Source organism: Fukomys damarensis, unplaced genomic scaffold (genome assembly GCF_012274545.1).
Source record: "Fukomys damarensis isolate Sample0158 unplaced genomic scaffold, DMR_v1.0_HiC HiC_scaffold_35, whole genome shotgun sequence".
NCBI classification, from domain to species: Eukaryota; Metazoa; Chordata; class Mammalia; order Rodentia; family Bathyergidae; genus Fukomys; species Fukomys damarensis.
Window position 1 is genome coordinate 18,248,797 of NW_022900947.1, and position 27,895 is coordinate 18,276,691.

General features: G+C 40.7%; 1 long non-coding RNA gene and 1 other non-coding gene across 2 annotated transcripts; one reads left to right on the top strand and one right to left on the bottom strand.

Moving 5' to 3' along the window:
* The first annotated feature begins 8 nt into the window (after positions 1-8).
* Positions 9-27,867, top strand: LOC104852676. The gene is made up of 3 exons (XR_777563.2): positions 9-80; positions 26,173-26,305; positions 26,392-27,867. It is a non-coding gene; the product is annotated as an uncharacterized LOC104852676 (long non-coding RNA).
* LOC117284278 lies at positions 22,964-23,147 on the bottom strand. The gene has a single exon (XR_004515364.1). It is a non-coding gene; the product is annotated as a U2 spliceosomal RNA (small nuclear RNA).
* Positions 27,868-27,895: the final 28 nt, after the last annotated feature.

A 27,895-nucleotide genomic window follows, 5' to 3' on the forward strand; every position in this document is an offset into this window, starting at 1 on the left:
TTCTGAGGCTAAACTGAGACTTCAAGGACTATGCCCTTGTGTGGAAGAATTGAGGAGACCGAAGTTCATGAGTTTCTCAAGTAAGGAAATGCCCTGAGTTGCTGTGTTCTAGTGCTGTTGATTGGCTGAAATCTATGCAGAATCTGTGTATTAGCCTTACTGTTAAATTCCAGAACCTTCCATCTGTGCCTTCATATGTTTCAACATTTACTACACACCATTCCTTTTCTCCTTTGCACTACAGAACTTTTAGCCATAACACTCATCACCAACCACCTGACATCTCTCTCCCTCTCTCTCTCTCCCTCTCTCTCTCTCTCCCACCCTCTCTCCTCCCCCTCCTCCTCCTCCTCCTCCTCTCTCTCACACACACACTCACACACAATGAAGGCAAATTTCTGAAGGTAGAGCTTTAATTTGTGTTGTAGAACTCTGAAACACCTAAAACTATCCAGAAGGCAGAAGCCAAAAAAAAAAAAAATATGGAATTAATGAATTACTTTGACCATTGCACAACCTGGTGGTAAGTGTTGGAGATAGAGAAATAAGTAAGGATCCGACCTTCACTTTTCTTGCACTCTTCACTGTAGGTGAGCCTACCCCAATCCCTGGCATTGCCCTCACGTGGTGCTGTGCTGGAGGCCATTTGCAATAGTTCACACTTGATTGCAAGAGCTGATCAAATGATTGGTAGATTTGTGAACTAGTTTTTAAACACAGCTACTTTTAAAATTAAATTGCACAAGCTTACACAATTGTTAAAAGCAAAAATAATACTCAAAATCCATCACTTCCTTTTAGTACATTTTATTATTATCGATGCTCTGGATTTTTTTTTTTTAATCTATTGTGTCTGTCTGGTGGAAATGCATGGTGTCCTTCTGCATATGTCTTCCCAACTCAACTCCCTTTGGTGTGTTACCACGTTGGTAGCTTGACATTAACCCTGAAGAGAGTGTTTTCATCACAGAAATCAGCTAATACTACAAAGCACAAGTGAACAACAAAGAGGTTATCTATTGAAGTTCCAGAGCGCTCTTTGTTCAGAATCAAGTTGTGTACTCTAGATAGGCCTTTACTTTCTCCATTATTTTTTACATGTACCTTAGTTAAGCATCTTAACACTAGACCTGATATGCTGTGGCCTTAACAGTTTACTAACAGAAAAAATGATTAGAGCCTGGGAGTAGATATATCCAAATATCCCTAAAGACAGAGCAAAGGAAACACTCAGAGTGTACAAGTGTAACTGAAAGCCTTCTAGTCAAAATGTTTGAACACTCCGGTTTCACCAGTGAAGAAATCAAATGGATGAGGATTTTTTTCAAAGCTTCAGGACAAGGAACAAATGTTTGATTCTTGCTTCATGTAGTACCTAACCCAAATACCATCTTGCTACCAATTCTGCTTGAAGCCACTTGCTTCACTGTAGTGTATCTTTGCACTGCCCTTTTTAGTGTATTTCTTTATCACACCCAGGTCCATTGATATCTTTCAAACTGCTGGACAGGATAATAATTTATCTAGACAGCCATACTCCTGGGGTTTATGGATGTCCTATCTATTTTTCCCAGTTCCACAAGCAAGTCCTGAAAGACATAGAAATTTCTTTTATAATTCTGATTTGATACAATATGTAGATGATTCCCTGCTTTACTCGTGGAACAAGAAGTTTGTTTAAAAAATAATTTCATTTACCTGCTTTCGGCCTTAGAAAAGGGACATAAAGGGCAAAGGTGTGTGTGTGGCTGTCTTGTCTTGCTTTACGTTGTGTGGGGTGTGGGAGACCTGCTCCCACTAATCGAATAGTACCTGAAGGAGAGGGTGAGGATTAAAGAAAGGACAGCACATTCAGAAGTGTGGGGACAAGAAGTCTGGTTTATTCCAGGCTCTACATACTTTTATATCTTACAATTACGTAACCATCATCTTTCAGGCATAAAAGTTATTTACCAAGTCACATAAGTGAGTAGGAAAAAAGCAAGATTCCCATAGAAGCTATGCTGGGTTTCAAAGCATTCCAGAAAGATAAAGAAGTATTTATTTTTCACACAAGGTACAGCTGCTAGGCCTTGAACCAAATGTTCTCTTATTATTAAAGTTAACTCCTTCTTTTCTGGAACAGCCCTCCACAATTCCCCCTTTTATTTATAATTAGAATGGAGGCTCTTCCATTCTTAGCAGAAAGACTGTGCCTGTCTTAGGCGAGAAATGTCTAGAGGAATCCCTTACCCGTCATTGAGACATAAGAAATTAACTTCTTATGTTCTGTCTTAGGTTGGATATGCCTCCATATTTTCTCTTACCCGTCATTGACTACCAGTCTCCGAAGGGGCTATACATCAGGAGGTCTGACATGCAGATGAAGGCCATGCACTGACCAGCCATGGTGGTGATTGATGAAACGAACATTCTGGTCAAAGCAGAAACAACCATACATCCGATACAGATTCCAATGCCAATTGCCAAGATGGGCCATAACAATTTATACCAATGATCAAAAAAAGGAAAAATATTTTTAAGATAATTCAAAAAATTTTCAGCTGTTTGAGCAGCATCATATTTCAGAGAGGGTGCATTTTGTAAATTCAAAATCTCTTGACGAAAATGTATAAGGTCAAGAGAAGTATTATAATCATTCCATATTCCCTGCAAATGCTTTCTTATCTGAAACCAATCATATTGTGTTCTATTATAAGATTTTCGAGTAACACAAATCCATTTATACATAGCATGACAAGAAAGACAAGATTGAATCTGTAAACTCTGAATTTCATCTCCCATAATATCAACTATTTTATAAAGAGCATTTAATTTTTGTTCTAATCTCTTATCTACATCATATTGGGTAACAAAAGTATGGGTAGCATTTTGAGCGAGGGATTAACAAACAGCTTCTTTTACTTCTTGGGTTAATGCCGCAACAGCCATAGTTGCTGAGGCTATAATAGTGACAAGAACTATGACTCCAACAATAACCCATTCAATAAATCTTTTTTGTCTAGCTAAAGCCTCACTAATCATCTCAAGCACCTGCAATCCTTGTTCTTCATACCAGATCTCATTAATGGATACAGGAATCATAACAAAGAGAGGTTGTCTTAAAACCATAAGAGACAAATTATTATCAGATACATTAGTGATACAATTAGATAAAATACAATTAGAACAATTAATATTATATTCCTTATCATTTTCATATATAATCTGCGTATTTCCTATTAACAGAACATACGGGGCATCAACACAGGGCAAGACAGCTTTCTTTTATCCTTTGGCTAGAGATAACACAGTATTTATGGTATTTTGCGTATTTGAGGCCCCTTTGCCAAAAACAGTGAAACTAAGGTTAGTGACTTTGATATTTGGCCATAAACGTTTTTCTCCCAATGCAGCAGCCAGTTTCCAAATGTTGGTCTGAGGAAAACCTGAATCTCTCCACCAGTTTCCTGCAGATAAGCTTAAGTCTGTGGAATTTCCAAGTGATTAGTCCAAAAACTTTCGAGATGTGTCATTAAATAGTCTTTCCTGAGGTATAGTAACATTGTCTCTTCCTCACACAGGGGAAGGGATTGCAGGGGCTCACCAGTTCCATTTTTGTCCTTTTTTTCAGATAGAAGATGGTCACATTTTGCTTTTTGGAATGAAATTTCCGCTTGTACACCGAGACACATCTTGGAGTTCTCTCTGTTACTTCATTGTTGGGGTCCCAATCTGGTCTCTTCAGTAGAAACCCAGCTTCAAGCTGTTCAGGGATAGTAGTGGGTCTATAAATGTACCTATAACCTTAAGTAGGTGGAGCAGAAGAGAAGGGAGAATACCTGGACCAAAAGGTTATTATCAGAAACAATATACTGGAAAACCTGCATGGTCAGAGAACGTGAATACATTTTGTATACCAGAAAAGTAGCAGTAATAACTATTATAATTATATGAAATCTTATGTCCTGTAATGAAGCTTTGTATCAACAGGATTTTCCCCCTTTTATTTTTTTATTTTTTATTTTTTTGAAATATTATATTTTGAAGATAACCATCATAAATATGTTACAATAACATATTCAGAATTCAGCCTTTTGATGATAACCAATGTAAACATTTTTAACAACGTATTTAACAAGGCATATCTTTTTATAATGTGATGAAAATTATTTGGGTGGCTCCCATTAGTGCACAAAGATCAGAATAAATTTTCTGAGCAGCTGCTTCTTTATTTACCAACAGGATTGCACCCAAGCTTACAAGTTTATATTTAATTATCTTTAAATTTTTTACTTAACCTATAAAACCAGGGTGTAGAAATCAACAATCTACTTATATTTGATATCATTTTGATCAAAAACATAATCGGACACTTTTGAACATTTAGACAGACAAACATATAAGACAATTTAAACTAGAGTGCACTCAGATGGTTTTGGCCAATTGAATTATAAAATCTTTTAGTTATGACTAGTCAAGACTTTTGCAGGTCAAAGTTAACAGAGATCTCTTATAGAATTAGGGTTAAAGGAAGAAAAGCTGTTCTTGACTGTAAATATAAACCTTTTATAATAAACTTGAAACCAACAAGCAAGGATACTTATTTTTTTTTATTAAATAATTTTTACATACCTTCTCTACATAGTTAGGCCTTTTGGTCTTGTATATCTTTCTTTACCTGTTTTTAATCAGATGAACACAAAAAAACCCTTCATGTCAAAAGTATAACTCTTATTTATAGCTTTCCTAATATTTTTCTGCCTCATTTACTATTAATTTTCTATAACAAACTTCAGCTTAAAGTATCCTTTTTCTGTTTTCCGATTGTTACATCTTAAAATTTGACTGGCTGCCAATAGAACAGTATTAACCTTGAGTTTTAGAAAAGAGCAAGTTAACCCTATAATCACAGTTTAAGAATTTGCAGTGTACAAGAAGTGTTACCAAAACTAAATAGTTCTCATTAGCAGCTGATTGTCCCAGAGCCACTCCTAGGCTGGAGTTGTTTTGAAATCTCTTTCTTAGTTATATGGAGTCCAGGGTCAGCTGCAGTCTGATGGACCTCTTGGAAATTATCTAAAATTAGGGTTAGGGAGGCAGATGAACTTCTTTTCATCCTGTCAGAAAATTCAAGATAAGTGAACAGACAAACAAAAACAAAAGAGGCCAAACAGAATATAAGACAAACAAACTGAAAGAACCAGGGACTCTGTCGGGGAATCCTCTTGCAAGATATCAAATAAAGGTTTTAATTCTCTGGTAGTTAATTTTAAATAAGACCTTATCCAATTAATATCTCCTAACAATTTTTGAAAATCATTCAAAGTTTTCAAATTATCTTTTCAAATCTGTAACTTTTGGGTAAATATTTTTCAAAGATAAAGTTGATATCCCAAATATGAAAAAGGAGACTCCCATTGAAATTTTTCCTGTTAAGCAGCTGTTAATTTCTCACTAGTTAAAGGCCATTAATCAACCCAAACAGGTTTTTCATCATTCCAGACTATTGGATCTGCATGGGGTGCAGGCATGTCAGTGACCCCTTGGGAAAATACCCCAGGAGGATGGGCTGACCAGGTCACAGGAAATTGAATTCCTTGACCTTCTTTTCCTAAACCAATATTAGGTAAAAATCCTTGATCAAATATTTTATTAAAAACCTTTTAATTAGGGCTATACAAATAAACTCCCATCTGTTGCATGACATCCCTTCCCCATAGAGTAACCGGGAGGCCAGGAACAACATAAGGTTGAAAATTTCCACAATGTCCTTTAAAATCACTCCAATTTAGCATATCAGTACTTTGTTTAGGATTTGTACTTTGACCAATGTCTTGTGATTGAGAGACAGTCTCCTGCAAAGGCCATATGAAGGCCACTGATCAGCAGTTATAACAGAGACATCAGCACCAGTATCTAATAACCCAATAAAAGATTTTTCTTGAATTAACAATTTTATCTCTGGCCTATTGGCTCCAATAGATTGTACCCAGTAAACATCTAAGGACCCAAAGTCTTTATGTCCTCTAATAGCCTTTTTATATTTTCCTGAAGTGACTACTCTGGGTAAAAGAATCAATTGAGCTATACGCTGTCTAGGCTGAATAACAGAAATTTGAGAAGGTGAACAAACCATAATTTTAATTTTTCCAATATAATCTTCATCAATAATTCCTGGAGAAATCATAGGCCCTTTCATGGTAGAGGAACTCCTACCCAACAAGAGACCCAAAGTATCTCTAGGCAGTGGGCCAAAAACTCCAGTGGATAAGTGTTACCTTCCCATTTCAGGGGTTAATACTGCATAGGAAGAGGAACTGAGGTCCTATCCTGAGCTGCCTGAGGTGGCTCAGAATAAGTACTGAATGGATTTTTTTTATTGATTTTGAGGGATTGGACTCTGAAAGGCCCCAAAAGTTTGATACAGGGCCTGGGATAGGCCCCTCCATCTGTTTCCCGATGGAATAAAATTTCCCATGGCATCTTTTTTAGATTTACATTCATTAGCCCAATGATATCCTCTTTTACATCTAGGGCATAAACCAGGCTGCTTGGAAGAAGACCCACTTTCTTTTCATTGAGGGCAATTTTTTACTAAATGTCCTGCTGCACACAACCAAAACAATTCCCATTGTTTCCCTTTCTCTGAGGACCTCTTCTATGCTGCTGAAATAAAACCTCTTTTATAGTTTTTCCTTGTAAAGTTGCCACCATAGCGAGACCCTGGGTGTAAGAGGGGCCAATATCAGCACACAAACGAACATAATCAGATAAATCAGCCTTCTTTCTAAAAGGATGAAGGGCAGCTTGGCAGGCAGAATTAGCATAGCATTTTCAGGCCAATTGTTTAACCAAAAATATACCAGCCTCAAATTCCCCTATCATTCTACTGGCTGTTTGTAATAGATGATCTACAAAATTTTGAAAAGGCTCATCAGGTCCCTGTCTAATTTTAGAAAGATCTTCTGAGGCTTGTCAGGAAGGAAATTTTTTCCGAGCATTTTTTGCAGCAGTATTAATTTGAGCTTACACACCTGGGGGAAAACTAACTCAATTGCTGAGTAACCTCAACATAAGATCCCTCTCCTGCTAGCATCTCATAAGTTGCATTAAGTTTTTCTTGCTGTCTATTAAGATCTGCTATTCTCTGCCATTGTTCTGCATATTCAGATTTCCATAATAAATAATCACCCCCAGAAAGACAAGTTTTAGCAATTTGTTTCCAGTCAAATGGAGGGAGAGCATCAGTGGATAAAGAATCTAACGAGGCTTGAGTGAAAGGAGCAATAGGACCATACTGAGCACATGCCATTTTTAATTCTCTTAACTGCTTAAAAGGAACTGGATTATGAGTTGATAGTATATTTCCTTGCCCATCCATTCCCTCAAAAACAGGAAACAAATGAGGAAAATCAGATAAATCCTCCCCATTGATAGAAACTTGTTTAAGGCTCTGCTGTAATGGAGAAAGAAAAGGCTGGGAATTTACACGAAGGGGACACCAACCATTACAAGATTTTGGCTGAAAAAGTCCCTGAAGGCCAGACGGCTCCATCCCAGGCAAAGTAGCAAATTCTACCTTTTCTGAAACAAGCTTAGCTTAAATTTTATTTTTACCGTGCTCTACAGAATTTTCAGTCATAGCAACAAATGGATTCTAAAAATGTCTAGGATATTCTTGAATCATTTTCTCTAAAGTTTGTTTTTTAAATTGTTCTCTTAATTCCTTAATATGAGGGGGAATTAAACCCTCCTCCTTTATCTTCCTCTTCTGTAAGCATAGATTTTTGGATTTAAACTTTCTCTAATAAGCAACCAGAAACTGGATATCTCAGAGGGAACCATCTTTTCCCCTACTTTTAAAAAATATTCTTTTAAACAATGACCTATTCTATCCCATATTTCCATAGTTTTGGATCCTTCTTCAGGGAACCATGGGCAAATATCCTCTACTTGCTGAAAAAATTTTACAAGTTGCTTCTGTTCAACTTTTATGCCCCTTCCCTTTAAGAGGTCTTTTAACATATGAATAAATAACATGTGGCAATTTCCCGCTCCCATTTTTAATATTTACAAGAAAACTCACCACTCCTCTTTGCCTTCCTTTTGAAGGTCCTCTTTTTTTCTTTTTTCTTTTTTCTTTTTGGGGAGATCTCCTGTGTCTTCTTTATCCAGCGGTGTCTTTCACTGTGCCTCTCTTATTCAGGTCCCTGTTCGGGCGCCACTTGTGGGAGACCTGTTCCCACTAATCGAACAGTACCTGAAGGAGAGGGTAAGGATTAAAGAAAGGACAGCACACTCAGAAGTGTGGAGACAAGAAGTCTGGTTTATTCCAGGCTCTACATACTTTTTAATCTTACAATTATGTAACCATCATCTTTCAAGCATAGAAGTTATTTACCAAGTCACATAAGTGAATAGGAAAAAAGCAAGGTTCCCATAGAAGCTATGCTGGGTTTCAAAGTATTTCAGAAAGATAAAGAAGTATTTATTTTTCACACAAGGTACAGCTGCTAGGCCTTGAACCAAATGTTCTCTTATTATCAAAGTAAACTCCTTCTCTCCTGGAACAGCCCTCCACAGTGGGGTTGTTTTGTTTTTTTGTTTATATTGCTGGGATGGAAACCAACTACACTCCTATTCCTGACATGAAGTTTAATTATAATTTTTCCAAAACATAAGCTGTTATTTTGGAAAAGGCATATTTAAAGATAGAAAAATACAGCCATTCCTGATAGACTACAGACCATCACACTATCCTAGACCTTCCACAAAATGGCAATTGACAAGATTTCTAGGTTTAACTGGATATTGCAGACAGATTTTTCTGAGATTGCAACATCTCTTTGTGAATTGATGAAGTTCTGAGGAAGAGGCCTTCTCTTCTGTGATGTAGACATGAAACAAGCCTTCTATATGTCAAATAAAATTCATCAGCTTCCTTCACTGGGCATCACCAGCTGCAAAATCCCTGTTGTCTGTGCAGGAGTGATCTGGGTATGCCCTCAAGGTTTTAACTTCATGGGAACCACAAAAAACCTACAGCTGACTAATGCAAATATAGTGGTTTTTATAACCTATGGACTACGACTATCAGTAATAGACTTTTTTCCTTTTTTCCTCCATGGCCATCATTTCACTTGACTAGCCAAAAAACAAAAAACAACCTTCGTTTTACTATACATACCCTTACTCTTGAGCTGGTTTCAAAGAGTTATACCCCTTGTCCTGTGGTAATAGCTGCCATTAAAAAACAACAAGAAAAAAAAACTTCTTAATACTTCAGCTGAGCCAGATATAGTTTTCCTGCTTGATTCTAGGGTCCCTCATATGGACATCACTACTGACTGAGAATACACAACACTTTTCAGCCAGTAGATTTACTTTGTATGATATTGTTACTCTTCCTCTCATTACAGTCACCACTACAAAGCCAAGTTCTGCCAATCCTAGAAAAGGAGCCTCATAAGGGTCTTAGCTCAGCAATTTTCTGTACCTCACTCAGGTTTGGGGAAATCCCTTTAAGAAACCTGAGTTAATATTTGCCACTGATTTATGTCTCAAAATCAAACTTGGAAGTTCTTAAGCAGGACATGCTAGCAGAAATTGAAGCTATCCTTTAGAATGTCAACCTTCAATTGGCCATGGTGGCACAGGCTGTAGTCCCCAACTGCTGGAGAGGCTGTTGTAGAAGGATCATTTAAGCCTAGGAGTTCCAGACCAGCCTGAGCAACATAGTGGGACCCACCTCAGAAATGAAAATCAGAAACAAAAAATCCCACTGAAATGTTGAACTTCCCTGGATTTCCAGAAGATGTTTCATTTTCTAGAGCTTTGTTAGGTAGTGGAAGACCAGAGAATAAACATATATTCAGAGGGCAAGTAGGCTTGGAGAACAGTATCCAGAAAATATATTCTGAGAGTGACTTCAAGATTTTTTTTGAGGGAAAGGGGTTTCTCATCTCTACCAGAACTCTCATTTAAATGAGCAAGAAGTTAAAGAACTTTTAAAAGCAATCCTAAGATTAAGTATAGGTGCAATCCTATTCCTTAGGTTGTTGGCTGTATAAAGGTAAAAGCTCATGCAAAAGGAGATGAAATGGAAGCTAAAGGAAGTGACAGTTCATTGTGCCAAGCCCGCAGCCTTAACCAAGAATCAATTTTAACCGTACAGAGGTACCAAGGTTAGATCTCTGAGAGATAGGAGGGGGAGGGGCCATAAAAAAGAATTACCATGTGTGTACATGTTCCAACTCCCTTGTAATCACTGTATACTGTGAACATGTAGTAGTAAAAAAATACAGTGAAACAAAGCTAAAAAGAGAAACTGGTACAAAATAGCAGTGTTTAGCCCCTGACTTTGAAAAGAAGGAATTGGGGAAATCTGGTTGTACTTTTTACTCAGGTCATCTCTGAAATGACCAAAACATTTGCTTGGTCCATCAGATGACTTTAAATGAAAATTGAAATTCTTCATAAAAGCACTCATCATGGTACACACAAATTAAATCAACATTAGTTGGATATTTTAAAAAAGACATTTGGGTTTACTTTGAGGTCATTATGTGGCAACAGCATAATCCTGAAAATCTAAGGAAGTAGGACATGGCCCAGAACCAAAAACTCAATGACCTTTTCACTGCTTTGAAGTTGAGTTTTGTTTCTTTTTTTTCTTTTTATCTTTTTTTTTTTTTTTCTTTTTGAGACAGGGTCTTGCTATGTATTCCATAGCCCTCACATTGACTCACCTTACAGCCCAGGCTGGCCTCAAACTCATGGCAATCCTGCTCCCACTTCTGGAGTGCTGGGATTACAACCAAGTACCACCATGGCTGAAACTGACTTTTTAAAAAATGTTTTAGAGAAGGGCCGGGGATGTAGCACAGTGGTTCTGCCACCTGCCTCACAAAAAAATGTTTCAGTTAATGTATATCTATTTTCTGAGTGGTCTGCAGCATTTCTTTGCCAAAATTTCTAGCCTAGCCCTTACAGTCTCATTTTGTTTTCAACCTGAAGCAAAAATAAATATATAAATAAAAAATAAAAAACTTTATAACAAGTGATAAAGATAGACATTTCATACAAGCACTATAAATTATTACCCTGTAGTCAATTATAAAATTATAAAAATCTGTAATTTTTACCAAAATGACACCATTCTTACCATCTACAATCTCCTGGAGGGGTTAATTACATCCTTAAATTTAGATTACTTTGAAAAATGGTTGAACTCCTTGAAAAAAGGTATATCCAGGCTACTAGCTCTAACATGCATGTAGTCTATTCCCATGGGGACACATCAAATGGTCAGCTGGAAAGCATATGCATTTAGAGATTTCACCTCTGATCACAGACTGTTATGTTGCACATAGACGTGTCTAAATATTGATTGCAAAGCCTTCATGTACTACACCCAGTCTTAACATCAAGATCACTATACTATTATTCCCACAACATCTCCGCAAACAGACTTTTCATGGTCTTCCACAAAGAAGTTACATCTATTGGAAGAGCTAGCAAAGAGAAGTTGTTCTTGAACTGCATAGGAAGGAAATTTGTCAGGTATATTATCAACAAACACAATGGTGTAACTCCAGGAAGTCAATATTTGGGCTCACATTTCACAGTGAAAGAATCGATTCAGAATTCTATATGATGGAAAAAATAACCTAACAAGGTACTTTAAGGATTCTCAAAAATCTTCCAGAAATTACCAATCTTCTGAAGTCATCAGCTGACCCAACACTTTCAGATCAAGCTGGTGACTTTGAATGGTACACATATTCCTTCCAAGGTATTAGGCTATGGTCCCTGTTTCATTGTTAATCTGCTTGTTTATAATCATTCTTGTCATTTTACATAGACCCCTGGCTTCTGCCCTCCCATATTGGCTTTTTTATTTTTATTCCTATAAAAACTGTTAGGCCAGAACATACTTATTCTAATGCCATTCTTAGTTATACCAACAGCAGCCACTTCCTTCAGTCTTACTCACTGCGAGATATCCCATCCATCACCAGACCCCCATGATAAAAATCTCAGCAATTCCAATCTCATTACACAAGACCATAGGGAAATACAACCAGTGATATTCACACTTGCAATTACATGGACAGATGCTCTTAAATGAATCAACTGATTTTGCTACTGTCCCTTTCTCCTTGAAAAAGAACTGTCATAGTATTGATCAAATCCTAGATATATCTAAATTTGAATTCAACAATCTTAGGTGATGAACTAGATACTTCCCTCTGGAAGAGATTAATTGAAATCCAAATACCAGCCAGTGGAAACCTTGAGTTCCAGCCTTGTGTGATGAATAATACAGAGGCCAAAGAAACTGTTAAAGGGAAATGTAGGGGGAGGAAGTGAAGCAGCAAATGGACAGATAGGGAAAAGGGGCCTGATCTTCAGTAGGGATTTTGAGGTACAACACTGGGCACTCCAGAGGCAGCCCCATCCTCCACCTCCCAATGAAATACTTAAGAAGGTAGTCTTTCCTTATTAATCCATGGTGGGGTTAGGTCTATTTGGAGGATCCCTTGAGGCATCAAATCCTGCTTCTTCAGGGGGTACAGAATGAAATAAAATCAATTCAGAAGTACTTAGTCCCCACTAATAGGAGCTGACACAGGTCTGTGTGCCAGAAACTCTCCAAAGACTACCTGCAGTCACTCATCCAATCCTTCCAGCAACCCTAGAGATATGTGCTGTTATCCTCACTGCATTTCACACCAGAAGAAGCCAAGCCCTGGAGAAACCAGGTGAAATCCCACCACGAGTCACGAGAAACAGTTAGGATTTGGACCAGGCTATCTGGCTCAGCGAGTATGCTCCTTATCCATCATCCTGATGCTGTCAGAGCCAAGAAAAAGTTCATGGTTCAGGCATTACGCAGCCTCAGGCTTCCATCCACTGGGATATGGATACAATAACAAGAATATGGTCAGAAGGGCAGATAAGATGTGTTGCCAATTGCTGTAATACTCAGTCAAAAGAATCTATTACCCCTTCTCATAGACAGAAAAGTACATCAGCCACATGGTGCCAGGATTTCTCAGTGCTGAGCTGTAACATCATTGGAAAAATAAGGAAGCATCATTGACCGCTCTGCTTCCCTCCTACTCACTTGTATTTTGTCATCCCTCACCCTGGCCCCTCTTGTCCACCTCTCCCACTGCCTAGGCCAGGCTGGGCGAGTGCCGAACCTTCTCTGCCTCCACCCTGCTCATTGTCTCCTTGTCCTACTCCAAGTCCCATTTAGTTGTGAGAATGATCTCTTGGTGCACATCACGCCCTTCTGCTACTTCAGCCTTTCACATCCTGCTGAGCAGCAATCCCAATTCCTTACCTTGAATCTTGATTGCCCTGCAAAGTCTGGCTCCACTGACAGTGACCACAAATCTTCCTCTGGCTGGCAGGCTTCCACCCACTGACCTCTTTGCAGACCATGCCACACGCCATGTTTTTCTTTTCCCATCTTTGAACCTTGCCTCATGCTGCTCCCTGAATTTTCATCCCTTCCCCCTTTTGTATGGCTGCCTCCTCTTTTTCCTTCAGTATAAAGGTCCCCTGCCCCAAGCAACCTCCCATGACCACTTTATCCAAGTAAGAGCCTGGTTTTGAAGAATCACTTGTTTGCATAATGTCTAGGTTGGAAACTTCTGGAAGACAAGAGCTGTGACTATTGATGCACCTGCTTTTCTGAATAGTTCACACACTGCCGGCACATAATAAGGATTCAAAAGTATTTTTGAATCAGTTAATGATAACACTGGGTTCAAGTATTGCTGATTATTTGGTTACTGAATGAACACAGATGTGGAAAGAAGAAAGCAAGCAGGGACCAGACAGGAACAGGTGACACCTTATGTTTTGAGAGTGTTTTATATTAAGGAGATGTTTTCCAGGGGCAGATGCAAAGAGACCAATAATGATCACGCTGCTTTCCCATTCCACTCACATGTGTTTTTAAATGTGTGGGCTAGGGGAAATGACAAGTCTCTTAAAGGCAGAATCTGGCTTTTGTCAACCTCATTAATGAGGCCTCTTAAGCAATTTGAAACAAAATAACTTCCATACCAAAACCAAGGGAAGTAAGGAAGCAGAAGAGTCAGTCAGCAGGTTTCTGGGGGAAAGTCTCCTGTGATTAGAACAAGAAAAAAGCATGTAGTAATTACATTCTGTTAGGACTAAGAGAATTCAGAAAGTAGGGCCGGGCCTTCATCTTCTCTGCTTCTGATGGAAAGGGATGAAATAAAAGTAGAGGTGCCTATCCAGAAGGCCATTTAAGGCCTTCCCCAGGATGAGCAAAGCAATTCTCTCTCCAGAGGGAAGAGAGGCAGGTAGAGAAAGCTTCCGCCCAGCATTAGAATGGCACAGACTTACAATTCCCCATGAAAGCAGGAGAAAGAGAAAAGCTTCAGGCAGCCTATCAGGAGCCTTTGAACAGGACTGCAGCAGGACCTGTTGACACTTGGTGTCTCTGCGTCCGAGCTCCATTGTGATGGCAGGTGGCGAGTCAGGGGACTGCTGGGAGTGTGGCTCTAGAATCCAGCAGGTGGAATTCAGAGACTGGCTCCACTTTTTTTTTCTAGTGAAATTTCCCATTGCTGCACATCACATGGTCCCACTGGGCCTCAGCTCATTCTTCTGTGAAAGGAGGCAGTAATGATGGGAGGTGATATCCATCATCACGGACGTCACAGGTAGTCATAGCCCAGGTAATGAGTACCTTAGCTAGGCACGTGGAGGGTGTGGATTGGCTCCTTCAGCATTCTTACCACGTGCTAGACCACAACGAACTTCAGTCTGTGCGCTCTCCCAGCTCGCAATCTACAGACAGAGTAAGTTTACCAGTTGGATTGTACAGCCAGCCCTCCATAGCCACAGGTTCCACATCCACAAACTGAGCTACCCATGAAACAAAAATATTTGGGGGAAAACTGTGTTTGTACAAAGCAGACTTTTTTCTTTGTCATTGTTTCCTAAGCTATTCTTCTCATTACTTTCTGAACAATGTAACTATACATATGGCCTTTACTTGATAGTGGGTATTGTAAGTGACCTAGCTATGATATAAAGTATATAGGCAGACGTAAACAGATTCTATACAAATACTCCATTTGTATAAAGGACTTGAGCACCCACAGGTTTTGGTATCTACAGGAGTCCTGCATTCAGTCCCCTGTGGATACCCATGGACATCTGTCCTCCCCTGAGTTTGGGAGATGGAGCCAGTGGAGGCCAACTCTCCCAGCCTGTTTGGTCCTTTGCTGTCAGTAGTGTTATTTCCTATTGCTGGACACAACCTTTAACACAAGTTTAATTTAGCTCATGGTTTTGGGGGATTCAATCCTAGTGGGCTCTGAGATGGGCATGTCATGGTGGAAGGTTATGGTAGAATAAAGCTAGTTAGTGTGTGATGTCCAGGGAACAAATCAGGGAAACAGCACCAGTGAGGAACCATATATAATACCCAAGGCCACACCTCCACCCTGGCCTCCACCCAGGAGCCTGCTCTACTAATCTGCTAGGCATTTCTTAATTCAGTGAAGCTGACGTATCAAGATGAATGGTAACAATCTGCGAATAAGACAGTAGAAACAGGAGGCTTTTTGGTGCGCCGCATCCCTTCTGCAGCCTCCAGGTGTCAGCAGGTAGTGTGAGGCGGGCATGTGCCTTCCTGACACCAGAACTAGGGTCTCAGGAGTCCTAGCAGTGGCCTCCAAGGTGGCAGCTCCCCAAGTCAGTTCTGCAGGATTCTAGGAGTCATGTCTAGAAATCTGGCCTAGAACCCCCATGCTGAGACTTTCAGTTATTTTTTAAATATTTCACCCCCTGCATTCAAGTTCAAAGTTAAAATATCTAGAGTTGTTTCTGTTTGCTGCACTCAATCTTTTTATTTAACTTTAACTGTTAATAGTACATAATGATTACTTTGTAAGGAGTGGGTACATATCCATACACATCTTAATTCTTTTTACATCCCTTTCTCCTTCCCTCCCTCTTGCCCATCTCTCTTCTTTTCTCATTTACAGAAGGTCTAGCTCCTCATTTCCTATTATCTATCTCTTATTTTATCCTTTAATTTATTTATATTTGGGATTTCTTATATAACAAAAACTATACAATATTTAACTTCCTGTGTCTGATTTGTTTCACTTAGCATTATGGTCTCAAGGCACATCCATTTTCCTACAAATGACTCAAATTTATCCTTCTTTATGACAGAGTAGTTCTTCACTGTGTGTAAATACCATATTTTCTTTATCCATTCATTTGTTGGTGGACATATAGGCTGCTTCTAAGATTTAGTTATTATGGATTGTTCAGCTATGAAATGAGTATGCATGTGTCAGTATAGGATGTTTTTAACTTTTTTTTTTTTTGGTTGTTTTGTTTTGTTGTCATTTTTGAGACAAAGTCTAGCTACATTGTTCAGGCTGACCTTGAATTCACTATGTAGCCCAAGCTAGCCTCAGACTACCAGCAATCCTCCTGTCTCAGCCTCCTGAGTGCCAGGACTACAGGAGTGTGCCACCATGCCCAATGGGTATCTTTAACTCTTTTAGGAAGATATCTGGAAGAATAATAGGTGGGTCGAATAGAATTTCTATTTTTAGGTTTTCATGGGTTTTTTTGGGGGGGTAAGGGGTTTGAACTTGGGTCCTTGCACTGGCAAAGCAGGTGGTGGAACAAGTAAGCTAAATCCCCTGCTATTTTTAGTTTTTGAGGAATCTCCATACTGATTTCGATAATGATTGTACTAATCTTGACTCTTCCAATAAGTGATCACGTTGATTTTTTTCACAATCCCAACAGTACACTTGGGCCGGGGATTTAGCTCAGTGGTTCGGTGGCCTGCCTTACAACCACAAAGACCAGAGTTGAATCCCCAGTACCAAAAAAAAAAAAGAACCAACAGTACATTATATTTTTATAAGTGAAAAAATATATGTATTTTCAAAGCATATTCACTTCACCTGCTCATTATTTTCCTGAATTACTGATACCATTGTTGCACCCAGTGGGGGATTTCTGAAGGGGGAGGGCTGGGGCCCCCCATAATGACCCTCTGACTCTCTTTGGGTCCTTGCCTTCACTCCAGTGAAGAACAAAGAAGTGAGGCTCTTAGTGGAAAAATGGAGAAATCGAGACTGACATAGTGAGAAATGAAGGTTTTATTTATAATGTGACAAATGCAGGGAAAGCAGAAGAAAAGCTCTCAATGGCAGAGTGGTGCTGCAAGATAAGAGTGATCCCACTGGGGATTCCCAGTGAGTTTGAGGTGCACTTCATTCAGGGCTAAGCTGGTTTCTGTAAACAACTATTTCACTGATTGGTTCAATCTCCGCCTTTGTCTCTGGGCTGGAGACAAGGTCAGTTAGGGATTCCGTAAGCACGCAGTAAATGCGAGTAACACATTCACAAGGAGAATGTTTCTGAAGTACATGGTGCATAGACAAGCATGTGCTGATTTTGTAACTTCGGTCATCTGGATCTTGTCCTGTGTTCATTCATTCGTTTGTGCTCACCTATGCCCTTCTAATCTGTCCTTACACCATCAGGAATACTGACCAACCACCCCATCCTTATACAACTAAGGCAAAGCACCACCACTCCCTGGGGCCAGCTCCCTAAATTGCGCAGTAATGCCTGGAAAGGAATAATCAGAGTCAAGAGAGCAGACTGCGCAACCCAAAACCAATAAAGTGAAAAAGTGAAGCCCAGGAATGATGTTTTAGGGTACCTTGAAAATGGAGAGGTAGAATATTGATGATTCAACGTGAGTCTCCCATCAGCTTTACTGAGCCAGCCTCTTAATTGGGGTGACTTGCCATGCCTCACTGGTGACTGTACTGCTTAAAAATAGCAGCTCCCTTTGCAAAGGGCTCAAATCCTCTTTGGCAGAATCAGGAAGTAAACTCACTCTCCAACCTTCTCATCTTAACTCAGTTTCCCTTTAGATGAAAAATAATTAAGACCATCTGACACTTGAGCTGGCACGGATGTCATTTCTCTCTCCCCCCAGACACTGATAAATTAACAACCTAATCTTTTTATTCAGCTTCTTGTGACACTGGTTATGATGACTCAGTTCAACAGAACCTGATGATCTGTAAGAGAACTGAGAAAAATTTGTGAACCTCATTAACCCTGAGATCTTCCTGACTTGCAGTCCCAACCACAGGGCAAAACATATGCTCCCTGGTCAGTCTTAAGTTATCTGTATGGGTTTATTCATAAACTGTTATCTGAATTCAGTTAGAATGTGAGTTGTAAAGAACAGGTTCTTATGTTCTAGAGACGGGAGTTCAAATCCTGGCTCTGCAGTGTCTTAGCTCTATGGTCTTGGACAAGTAACTTCACCTCTCTGTACTTCAGTTTTTGAAAAAAGAAGTCAATAGGAATACCTACGTTTATGGGATCAAAAGTATATGAGTAACCAGCATAGCTAAGTAGTAGCAACTGATATTTGCTGGGTGTTACCAGAAAGCAAAAATGAGCAGAGCCCTTTAGAAATATCGGCTGGAGCATAGAAGGAGGCAAGCTGCACGTAAGTGACTACAATAGTCTGAAGGAGACGTGATTAAAGACCCATCCAAATTAGTTACCGAGCTTATTATAAAGGAGGTAGCATTTGAAAGTAGACCTGGGCCCTGTCCAAAGATAGGTAGAAAGAAGTTTCCAGGAAGAGGGAAGTGAAAGAGCAATCTTGGGAGATACAATCCAGCCTGATAAACCTTTCTGGAAACTGAATCTAAATAGTCATAATTCAAAAGTAGCCGCAGAAGCTCAAGCTTCCACTTCCAGCATTCGCACCATTAAGCAATTCTGTCCCACCCTGACTCAGAACTTGATCTTGCCACTGGCCTTGACCAATGAGATGGAAATTAGCAAATGTGATTCAAGTGGCACTGTACAAAGAGCTTGCAAGATAAGGCTGACCCTAATGCTGTACTTGGAGCCTTTCTGCCAAGGGAACAAACCTGCTCTATATAGTTGGATGATGGGATATACGTGCTTTAGTCTCTGCAAGGCCCCAATAAATAGCCAATGCTGCTAGAGGCACCCCAGGAAAGCCCTTGCAGCTGGCCACAGGCACATAGGCAAGCACTGTGGAGATCAACAAAATTGCCCAACTGAGCTCAACCAAATTTTAAGTTATGGAACTATGACCAATATAAACAATGACTAGTACAACTGTGCAGTATATCAAGACACTGCATTTTAGAGTGGCTTGTGAAAGAATCCAGTTTGCTAGTAATGGAGAGGCATTAAAATGTGGGGGCAGATGGGCCATATGAGCATGTCTGAAATGCTAACCTGATAGATGTGTGTTTGGGAAATTGGAGACAGATCATACATATTAGATTAAGCAAAATAATTATTAGCATAAATTTGCTTCAAAATAAACTGAGGAGTTATTATTGAGAGCAAAGGGTAGTAATTAACCATATCTTATAGCCTTGTCACCAGGGGATGTCAGTGGGTGATAGACATCAGCATTACTTGGAGCTTATTGGGAATATGGACGTTGGGTCCCACCCAGATCTACAGACCCGATTAAGGGTTTCAGCTGTATCCCCAGGTATTTCTCTGGTCCTATCACAATGTGAGAAGGACTCTCCTATCCTAAAAGTACAAACTGATTCTTGCGGCACTCACTTTGTCCTTCCTATTCTGGTCAGATTTGTTTACTTTAGATATTTCAATATTCCCTCTTTCTCACCTGCTTCCTACCATAGCTTTACTGAACAAATTAAAAGGTCACCTTCATCCTTTGAATATTAAAAAGTCCCTCCTCCCCTCCTCTTGCTCTTTGTGTGTGGGTGTGCTTGTGTGCACACATGATGTGTCTTCTTAATAACTTTGAGTAGGACCCGATGAATAAAATTGCTTCCCCATGCAGATTTTGAACCAACTGAGAATATGACAAAAGATAAGGTAGAGTGAAGATCTCACATCGTCACAGATAGAGTCCAAGTTTGGGACATTGCTAAGTAGACTTCCCACGGCATTTAGAATTAGACTTGTGCAGGCCAGGATGATGAGCAGCCTTGCCCCTTCTCATTGGCAGAGCAGCCACCTTCTCTGAGAGGAGGAGAAAAGAAAGACCAGCCTGAGGGGAGGGACAGGAGAAAGGGAAGTCCTGGAGGGAGCCAGGAGAGTTGCTGCTACACAAAAGGAAATACTACAGGCTGTGGGAGAATCTTAGTGGTATCCCATGCTAAGCATCCTTGAGGTCCTGAGTTCAATTCCCAGCACCACCAACAGCCAAGGAAACCCCAGGATGTAGAAAAGTGCTTTAGCAGTGGCGATGGGAAGGATGTGTTGTGTGCAATGTGGTTGCCCTAGTGGCTTAGAAATTTCTTAAGAGCCAAAGTGTGTAGAAGTACTCTGGAACGATGACCGATTCATGGCCTGTGCTCATGGTTAAAATGAAAAAAATACAGGATGCAATCTGTGATTTTAAAAAATGGGGTTAGAGTTGAGGTTCAAAGTTAACTGCTGCGGTTTGAATGTGCCAGAATTCATGTTGAGGTTTAAGAGCCATTGTGGGGTATGAAGAAGTAGAACTGTTAAGGGACATTCGGTCACAGACTAACAGGTTGATGAGTTATCTGAAGAGGGGGTCTGTTAGGAAATCAATTTGGCTGTCTCTGTCCTATGCATCCCTCTTGGCCTGTGACGCTCTCTGCCACCTCTGGACTTTACAGTGAATCCCACCAGCCCACACTAGATGTGATGCCATAACCTTGGACCTGTCAACCTCCAGACGCACAAACCAAAGTAAACCTCTGTCCTTTATAAAGCACCTAGTCCCAGGTATTCTCCTTTAGTAACAAAACATGGACTGAGCCAATAACAAAGAACATGTTTGAAAGTTTATAAGCAAGAAGAGCAACAACAACAACAAAAATAAAAATGCTTGCTAGACAGAACATCTTCCTTGGACTCTTCTGTTAGTCATAAAAAAATTAACAAATAAGTTAGCTTCTATTATATTTCATCCATTAGGCAAATATTTCTCCTGTGACACAGAATAGACATTGCTGAAAAACTACACACTCAGCAAAATCGTACACTACAAAGAATGCTTTTAGGAATATTAGGACTAGAGTCAGACCACTAAACATTCATGCAACTTTGTAACTACCACACTAACAAAAACAGTAATTGGTATCTTGACAGACAACTTGGACAGTCCAGGCAGGAAGCACAGCATGCTTGGAGGTTGCCTCAAGGCTATTAAAATGCTACTTAAAATGATAGTGTGAAATTATAGAGAAGGAAGACAGATTAGTCACTGCTAGCGGCAGAGATAACAATGGAAAGGGCTAAGCGTGGCTACGCAAGGCCCCTGTGGGAATAGGACAGTGCTGTGGCTTAGCTGTGATGGTTATGCTCCCCTCTGTGCATGTGATAAAATTGAATAGGACAGCATACACACGGTGCACGTAAAAGTGGTGGAACCTGAATAAACTATGGATCGTTCCAATGACCAGTGTCAATTTCCTGGCTTTGAAATAGTCTTAAAGTTGTGCCAAATGTCATCACTGAAGAAACTTTGAGTGTAGGATATAGGAGACATCTTTGTACATTTTTTTTCTTGCCATTTCCTGCAAGTCTATAATTATTTCAAAATTAAAAGCAAAAAAAAAAAAATTGGGGAGAAGTGCTGGCTGCAGTGGGAGAAGCCAGAAACAGCAAGATGGAGCTCTGAGCAGTGGACTACGGATAGGCAGCTAGGGTAGCAGGGGCAGCCTGCCCAAGCAGACCCAGAGTCCCCCTCCTAGGGTGCATGCTCCAAGTGGTGCCTGTATTTTTATTTTCTTAACATGCACTAGAAAGTGTTTGTAGCTGTATTCTAAATTTAGTTTGTTTTCTTTGCTCTGGATCTGCCTAGTCATTTGGGAAGGTGTCACTTGGTTGCAAATGGAACACTTTTCAAATGTAAGCTCTATCATGTTTAATGGACACAGAGTCTTCGGGGAAGACTTGTGCCTCCCTCTCTGGAGCTGTCCAACTGTACTTCCGCGAATGAGCTTCTGAAGAAGACTGATGTGTAAATGAAGACACAGGGCTCAACCAAAGCATAGCCAGTGAGTGCAAAAGGCCTCAATCAGAGGTCTTCACCATCAGCACCTAGGATTCACCAGAGATAATTGTTTCAAATGCAGATTAGTTGATCTGTCTCCAGAGTTCCTGAATTCAGTGCTGTGAGGATGAGCTACAGAAATCTGCAGTGCAACATGCACACCGGGGGATGTGGATGCTCTCTCTCAGAACCACTCTTTGAAAAGCACAGGCTTAAATCCTCAACAAGGAGAAGACTGACCCACTAGCTTTTAAGTATTTTGCTGGTTTCTTGCTGAAATAGTGCAATTTGGCTGAACAGGGAGCTGTGGAAGAGATGAGTTGAGGCAATGCTTCAAAGACATGCTGAGCAAACTGAAAAGCAAGTTAAAGCACCATGACATTGCTTCCATAGCTGGGGACTGACAGCAGCTGACAGTCATGCTGGCACCAGTGTCACCTTTGAATACAAAGAACACTGGGTATTTTGACTTATTTCAGCAGGGATAAAATGTTTGGGAGGAAAATATTCCCTTAACTAGCTTCCTCCTCTGAAGCATCAGTGTAGAAAAATAATGCCTTAGACTCGTGTATCAGCTTTGCAATCACCAACTTATCACAAGACAGATTATTTCAATCATCTGCCCTGAGGCAAACAGTACATTTCTTGAAATTCGTTAAATATTGAAAAAGGTAGTTTTGAACAATATAGTCCGACTTCTCATAGCTTCAAAACATTTCCTTCTCAGCATATTAAAAGCCCAGTTAAAATACTACTGAACACAGATGGAATCAAGAAGCTGGTGACCACACGATGGGGATGAGGAAATTCCCACTCCCTTGTGACACTGAGTTGCATTTGATTTCTAGGTTTTTAAAATATTTTTAGTAGAAAATTCAAGTGTGTGCATAGTAGCAGGGTAGTATACACTTAGATACATGAAAACATTGTATAATGTTTAAATCAGGGTAAGCATTTCTATCTCATCAAATATATTATCCTTGGTTAGAGGGTATATCAGACATTAAATTGATAAGACCAGACACTATGCTTTATCTTAACCAAAAGGCCAAGAACTGATTGAATTTATGAAAAGCAGAAGACCTATATTTTGACAGTGTCCCAAACATTCACTGAAGAACTTCTTCCTTATACTCTTGGAGACACTGAGGTCTGCCTGGTCCATTATTAGAGTTTGGTTTCAGGCTCTTCTTAGCTTCTCCAGGACCATAGTTGATTGTTTCTATACATTCAGCATTTAGTACATTATCCAATATGTAAAAGATATTAGGCACTGTCAAAGAATGAAAAAAGGTCTCTTGCACAGCACCATCCAAGGAGAATCCAGAATTAAGTGGGAGGAAAAAGAAAGCATGCATTCAGGCCCCTTCCTTCTTTTTGACTTGAAATCTCAAGGCTTAATAATATGTTCAGATCCAAACTAGGGAATGGGTGTGGAACTTCTGTAGGCTGCAAAAATGGCAGAAAGTATCAACCGCCGGGAGCTCCCCCAAAAGTGGAGGCTTTTCAATAAAAAAGTCCAACTCAAAGCCAGGCGGTGTAATCAAGCATGTGAAGCAAATAAGAAGAACTACTATACCACACTCCATTCAGGCCATGTGACAATCCTCTGAAAGGGATTACTACCGGTAAAGGACTACCCTCATACTTGCTCGTTGCATCCCCAGCCACCACCTAGTGGATGGTCACGTAATAGCCCTTCAATAAATGAAGGAATGAGCGAGTCAATCTACATCTTTACAGGTGGAGAAACTGAGGCTCAGAGTGGGAACAGAACTGTATTCACATAGCTGCTTTACATTTCCAAATGTGCAACATACTCAGATTTATTACCTGCGCTGAGGCAGGTTGTTCTGCACTCACCGTTACCTTTGAGCTATGCCAGCTGTAAATCTCAGTGTCCAGTAGGTGGCGTCCCCATTTAATATTCGTACTAAATGCTCACTGGGAAGCAGGCCCTTCCAAAATGAGCAAATAAGACTGCTCTAAGGCATTTCAAAATACTTATTTATATTAAAGGTAAAAATAACCATGTGACCTGGAATTCTAGCCCAATGGCCTTCACAAATGTATTCAAAATAACTATTACTGTTGGTAGAAGGGTGCATGTAGCTTTGCCCCCAAAACACATCCACATCCTGGAACCTTGTAAATACCACTTTACTGAGGAAAAAAAGTCTTTGCAGATGTGATTAAGCTAAGAGTCCCAAGATAAGATCATTCTGGATTATCCATATAATTACATAAATCCAATGCCAAGCACCTTTATATGAGCAGAAAAGCAAAAGAGCCCATGAAGACATCAGAGTGGAGTGATGCAGTCATAGGTCAAGGGACACCTGGAGCCACCAGAACCTGAAGGAAGTGAAGAAGGGTTCTCCCCTGTAGCCTTCAGGAGTGCAGCCTGCCAACACCTTGATTTTGGACTTCTGGTTTCTGGAACAATGAGGGAATTAAATTTTGGTTTGGTTTTGCTTTTTTGCAGTGCCAGGCCTTATGCAGGCTAATGAAGTTCTCTATCACTGGGCTACAACTCCAGCTCTGTCATTTTATTTATTAAGCTACCAAATTTCTGATAATTTGTTATGGTGCACCGAGAAAACTGATACACAGTCCAAATAAGAAAAACTGAATCAAATGTAAGGCAGATTACTAAAATCATGAAGTTTCAAACTCAAGTCCCTAACCGAAATATTCAACCTCCTAAACCATAGAGCCTCTTTGCATAGGTCGTTTGAGCATGAATGTTCCCATCATTTGAGAGACAGAATTGTACTAGAGACTTGCGTTTTGATTTCCTCAAAGGTAGCAAACCTTGTCTCTTTTCTAAGATCGTACCACTCTCGTCCATCATTCTGGAACAATAAGGCATTCAATTGTCCATGATGGTGTTTTCCACGTGCAGTATTAGAGGCAAATCAGAGATTACTTAGAGATAAAGGCACATTACAGTCGTTCCTGAATAAGCCCTTCTTGTCTTATTTATAATGACCTTGCACGGGCACTCATTCAAGTGCAGTCAGCAAACACTTACTGCACATCTAGCAGGTGCCAGGCACTCTTAGGTGCTGAGCAGGCAAAGGCCAATCAGATCTAGTTCTTGCAGTTTAGTTGAGACATTCAAAGTCAATGGAGACAAGTGGGAATTTGATAAGGTGCATGTGATGTGTGGGAAAGTGCAGGTGTGGAAAGCAAAACTAGGAGATGCCACTCACTCGAGGCATGGAGGAGAAATGCAAGGGGTACTTGAAACTCTGGTTAGCAGGATTAGGGGCCGGGGCACATTGTGGGAGGAGCAGCTGGGAAGACAGAGGTTTAGAACCGGCCAGAGGGTCATGATGTCTGAATTGGGGAGTTTGGTTGTGAAAAAGCTAGAGAAAGCAAACAGGGCCATGACCACAAAGGATCTTGGTGAGGTTTATCCACTTTCTCCTTAAAACAACAGAGAGCTATGACAGGGCTTCACATCCGTTACTGAGTGATAGCATCAGACTTCTTTGGGGGAAAGTGAATCTGCTAGTGTGTGACGCTGGGCCACAGTGGGAAAGGAAGGGCTGGAGGTGTAGCTCTGTGAGAGTAATCACCCGGTGTGAGCGAGGCCCTGGGTTCCATTCCCAGCACCACTGTGGAAGGAAAATAATGGAGCATGAGTAGCAGCGAAAACCAGGTAACAGGCTGCTGTAGAGATCAGCAGACCTTAGTTAGAGAAAGTTCCCTCGGCAAGAGGGGAGAAGAGGTAGGAAAGCCTGGAGAGGGTACTAACAGGAGAGTTTTCTGGGCCAGACATAGAAGCAGGTAAGGAAAATCAGGACTCAGGAATTATTCTCCCCCATCTTTGAACTCCTGAAAGATTAACTACAGTCTTTTTATTCATTTCAATGCCAGCCCAGCCACTTGTACAAAATAAGTCTTCAATTTATTGGCATTTCAATCAAATTTCCCAGGTTTCTATTAGAAACCAAGATTCCAGGTACTTTCCACGGTGCTCCTGGAACACCCTTCACTTTCAAGTATATAAAGCTGCTACAAGAGTGAATTTACGGTTCTCAGAAGGGCCTCCTGTTTTTGTTCATCTGCCCATTTAGTGGGTTCTTACCGGATTAATGGCCTGGTGCATGAATCACAGTGACTCTCCGCGCAGAACTGAGTGCTGAAGTGAGAGCCGACAGGAGGTTTCAGCTCTCCGGTCTCTGATGCTGCCTTGAGCCCCAAGCACAGGTCAGCCATGGCTGAGGTCCCCCCATCCCACCTGCCCCTCCCCAGGCCTCTCCTAAGCGTCTGAAATATTTATGTTCATTCTGCAGAAAGGCCACTGCTCATTTCCCTGTCACTACGACCCCTGAAGAAATCCTGACAGCCCTACTGATTGAAGCCTTTTTAAATCATTTTTTGACTGAGCGGCTCAGCAAATGAAGCATTGTGCTCATGGAGTGCTGGGTACAAGTGAATAGCAGGCTCACTTCCTGAAGCCACCAGCGTGCTTTGACAGAGAGACGTCCCCACCGAGAAGAGGACTGTAGGGAAAAAAGGAGTGCGTCTACAGAGGAATGGCAAGTCAGTAGGAGGGACGATGACTGGGAGTCCAGGAGGGCAGAGAAAGCCTCACAGGAGAGGTGCCTTGATTGGGATTCGAGTTAGCATTCAGCCAGCGTTTTGGGGAAGCACCACCGGCACGTGGGGCCGAATGGTTGCATTATAGGTTATGTGTAGTGTGTTATTTACCATCCCTGGGCCCTGTCTGCCCAATCCCAGAAGGTCCATAATGCAGGCACATTTCCAAACACTCCCCGAAGGGATAGGGAATTAGCTCAGTGGTTCTGCCACCTGTCTCACAAGCGCAAAGACCCAAGTTGGATTCCTGATATCAAAACCAAACCAAATACTCCCCGAAGGACAGTACTTCCTGGGTGTGAACCCCTGACAGACGGCAGAGGGAATGGGAGAAGCAATGTAAATGGAAGACAGGAGGCACCTAAGGCTCATTCGCAGACCACTGATCCAGCAGCAGTGTCACAGAAAACGGCATTTCCAACAGCTGAGACCGGTTTATCTCGCAGTGCTACTCACAACACGTTCAAAGGACTCCAAACCACACGTTAAACACTAATGTCAGGCCAGTTAAATCAAAGGCTTCTGGTGGGTGGGATGTGAGCTTTGAACTTGCACCTAATTTGGAATACCAGTCTCACCACTTCCTGGCCCTTTCCCTGGGCAAGTTACTCTTGTTCTTCAGCCAGTGCTGACTTCCGAATAAAGACCACAGTCCTCCAAGCTTTGGTTGGATGTATATAAAGTGCTAGGTTCACTGTGGTACCCAAAGGGTTGTTATGAGTATTTGTATTACCATTAAGGGTCTTACACTGTAATGGAAGCATGAAAAAAATAGGCAGGAGAACTTTTTGTAGAGCATCAAAGGCATCCACAAATACCTAAGATGATCATGACGAAGCTACATTGTTTAACACCTTCTTTGTTTTTTAGGAGGTATTTTTCGGTGCTAGGGATCGAACTCAGGACCTTGTGCTTGTGAGGCAGGTGGCACCACTGAGCTAAATCCCTGGACTTCTTCTTTTCTTTTATTAGTCCAGGTGTGTGGTGCACAATGATTACGTCTATCATAGAGAGTTTGTATCCGAACACAACTACCTAATTCTTTTTTCATCCCTTTCCCTTTCTCATCCCTCCCTGCTCCCCCAAATTCTTGTTCCTCATTACACTTGCAAAAGATCTGTTTCCATTTTTTTCTTCGATTCCTTTTTTAATCCCTTTTCCTTTCCCTCCCTCCCACCTCTTGTTCCCCTTCCCATT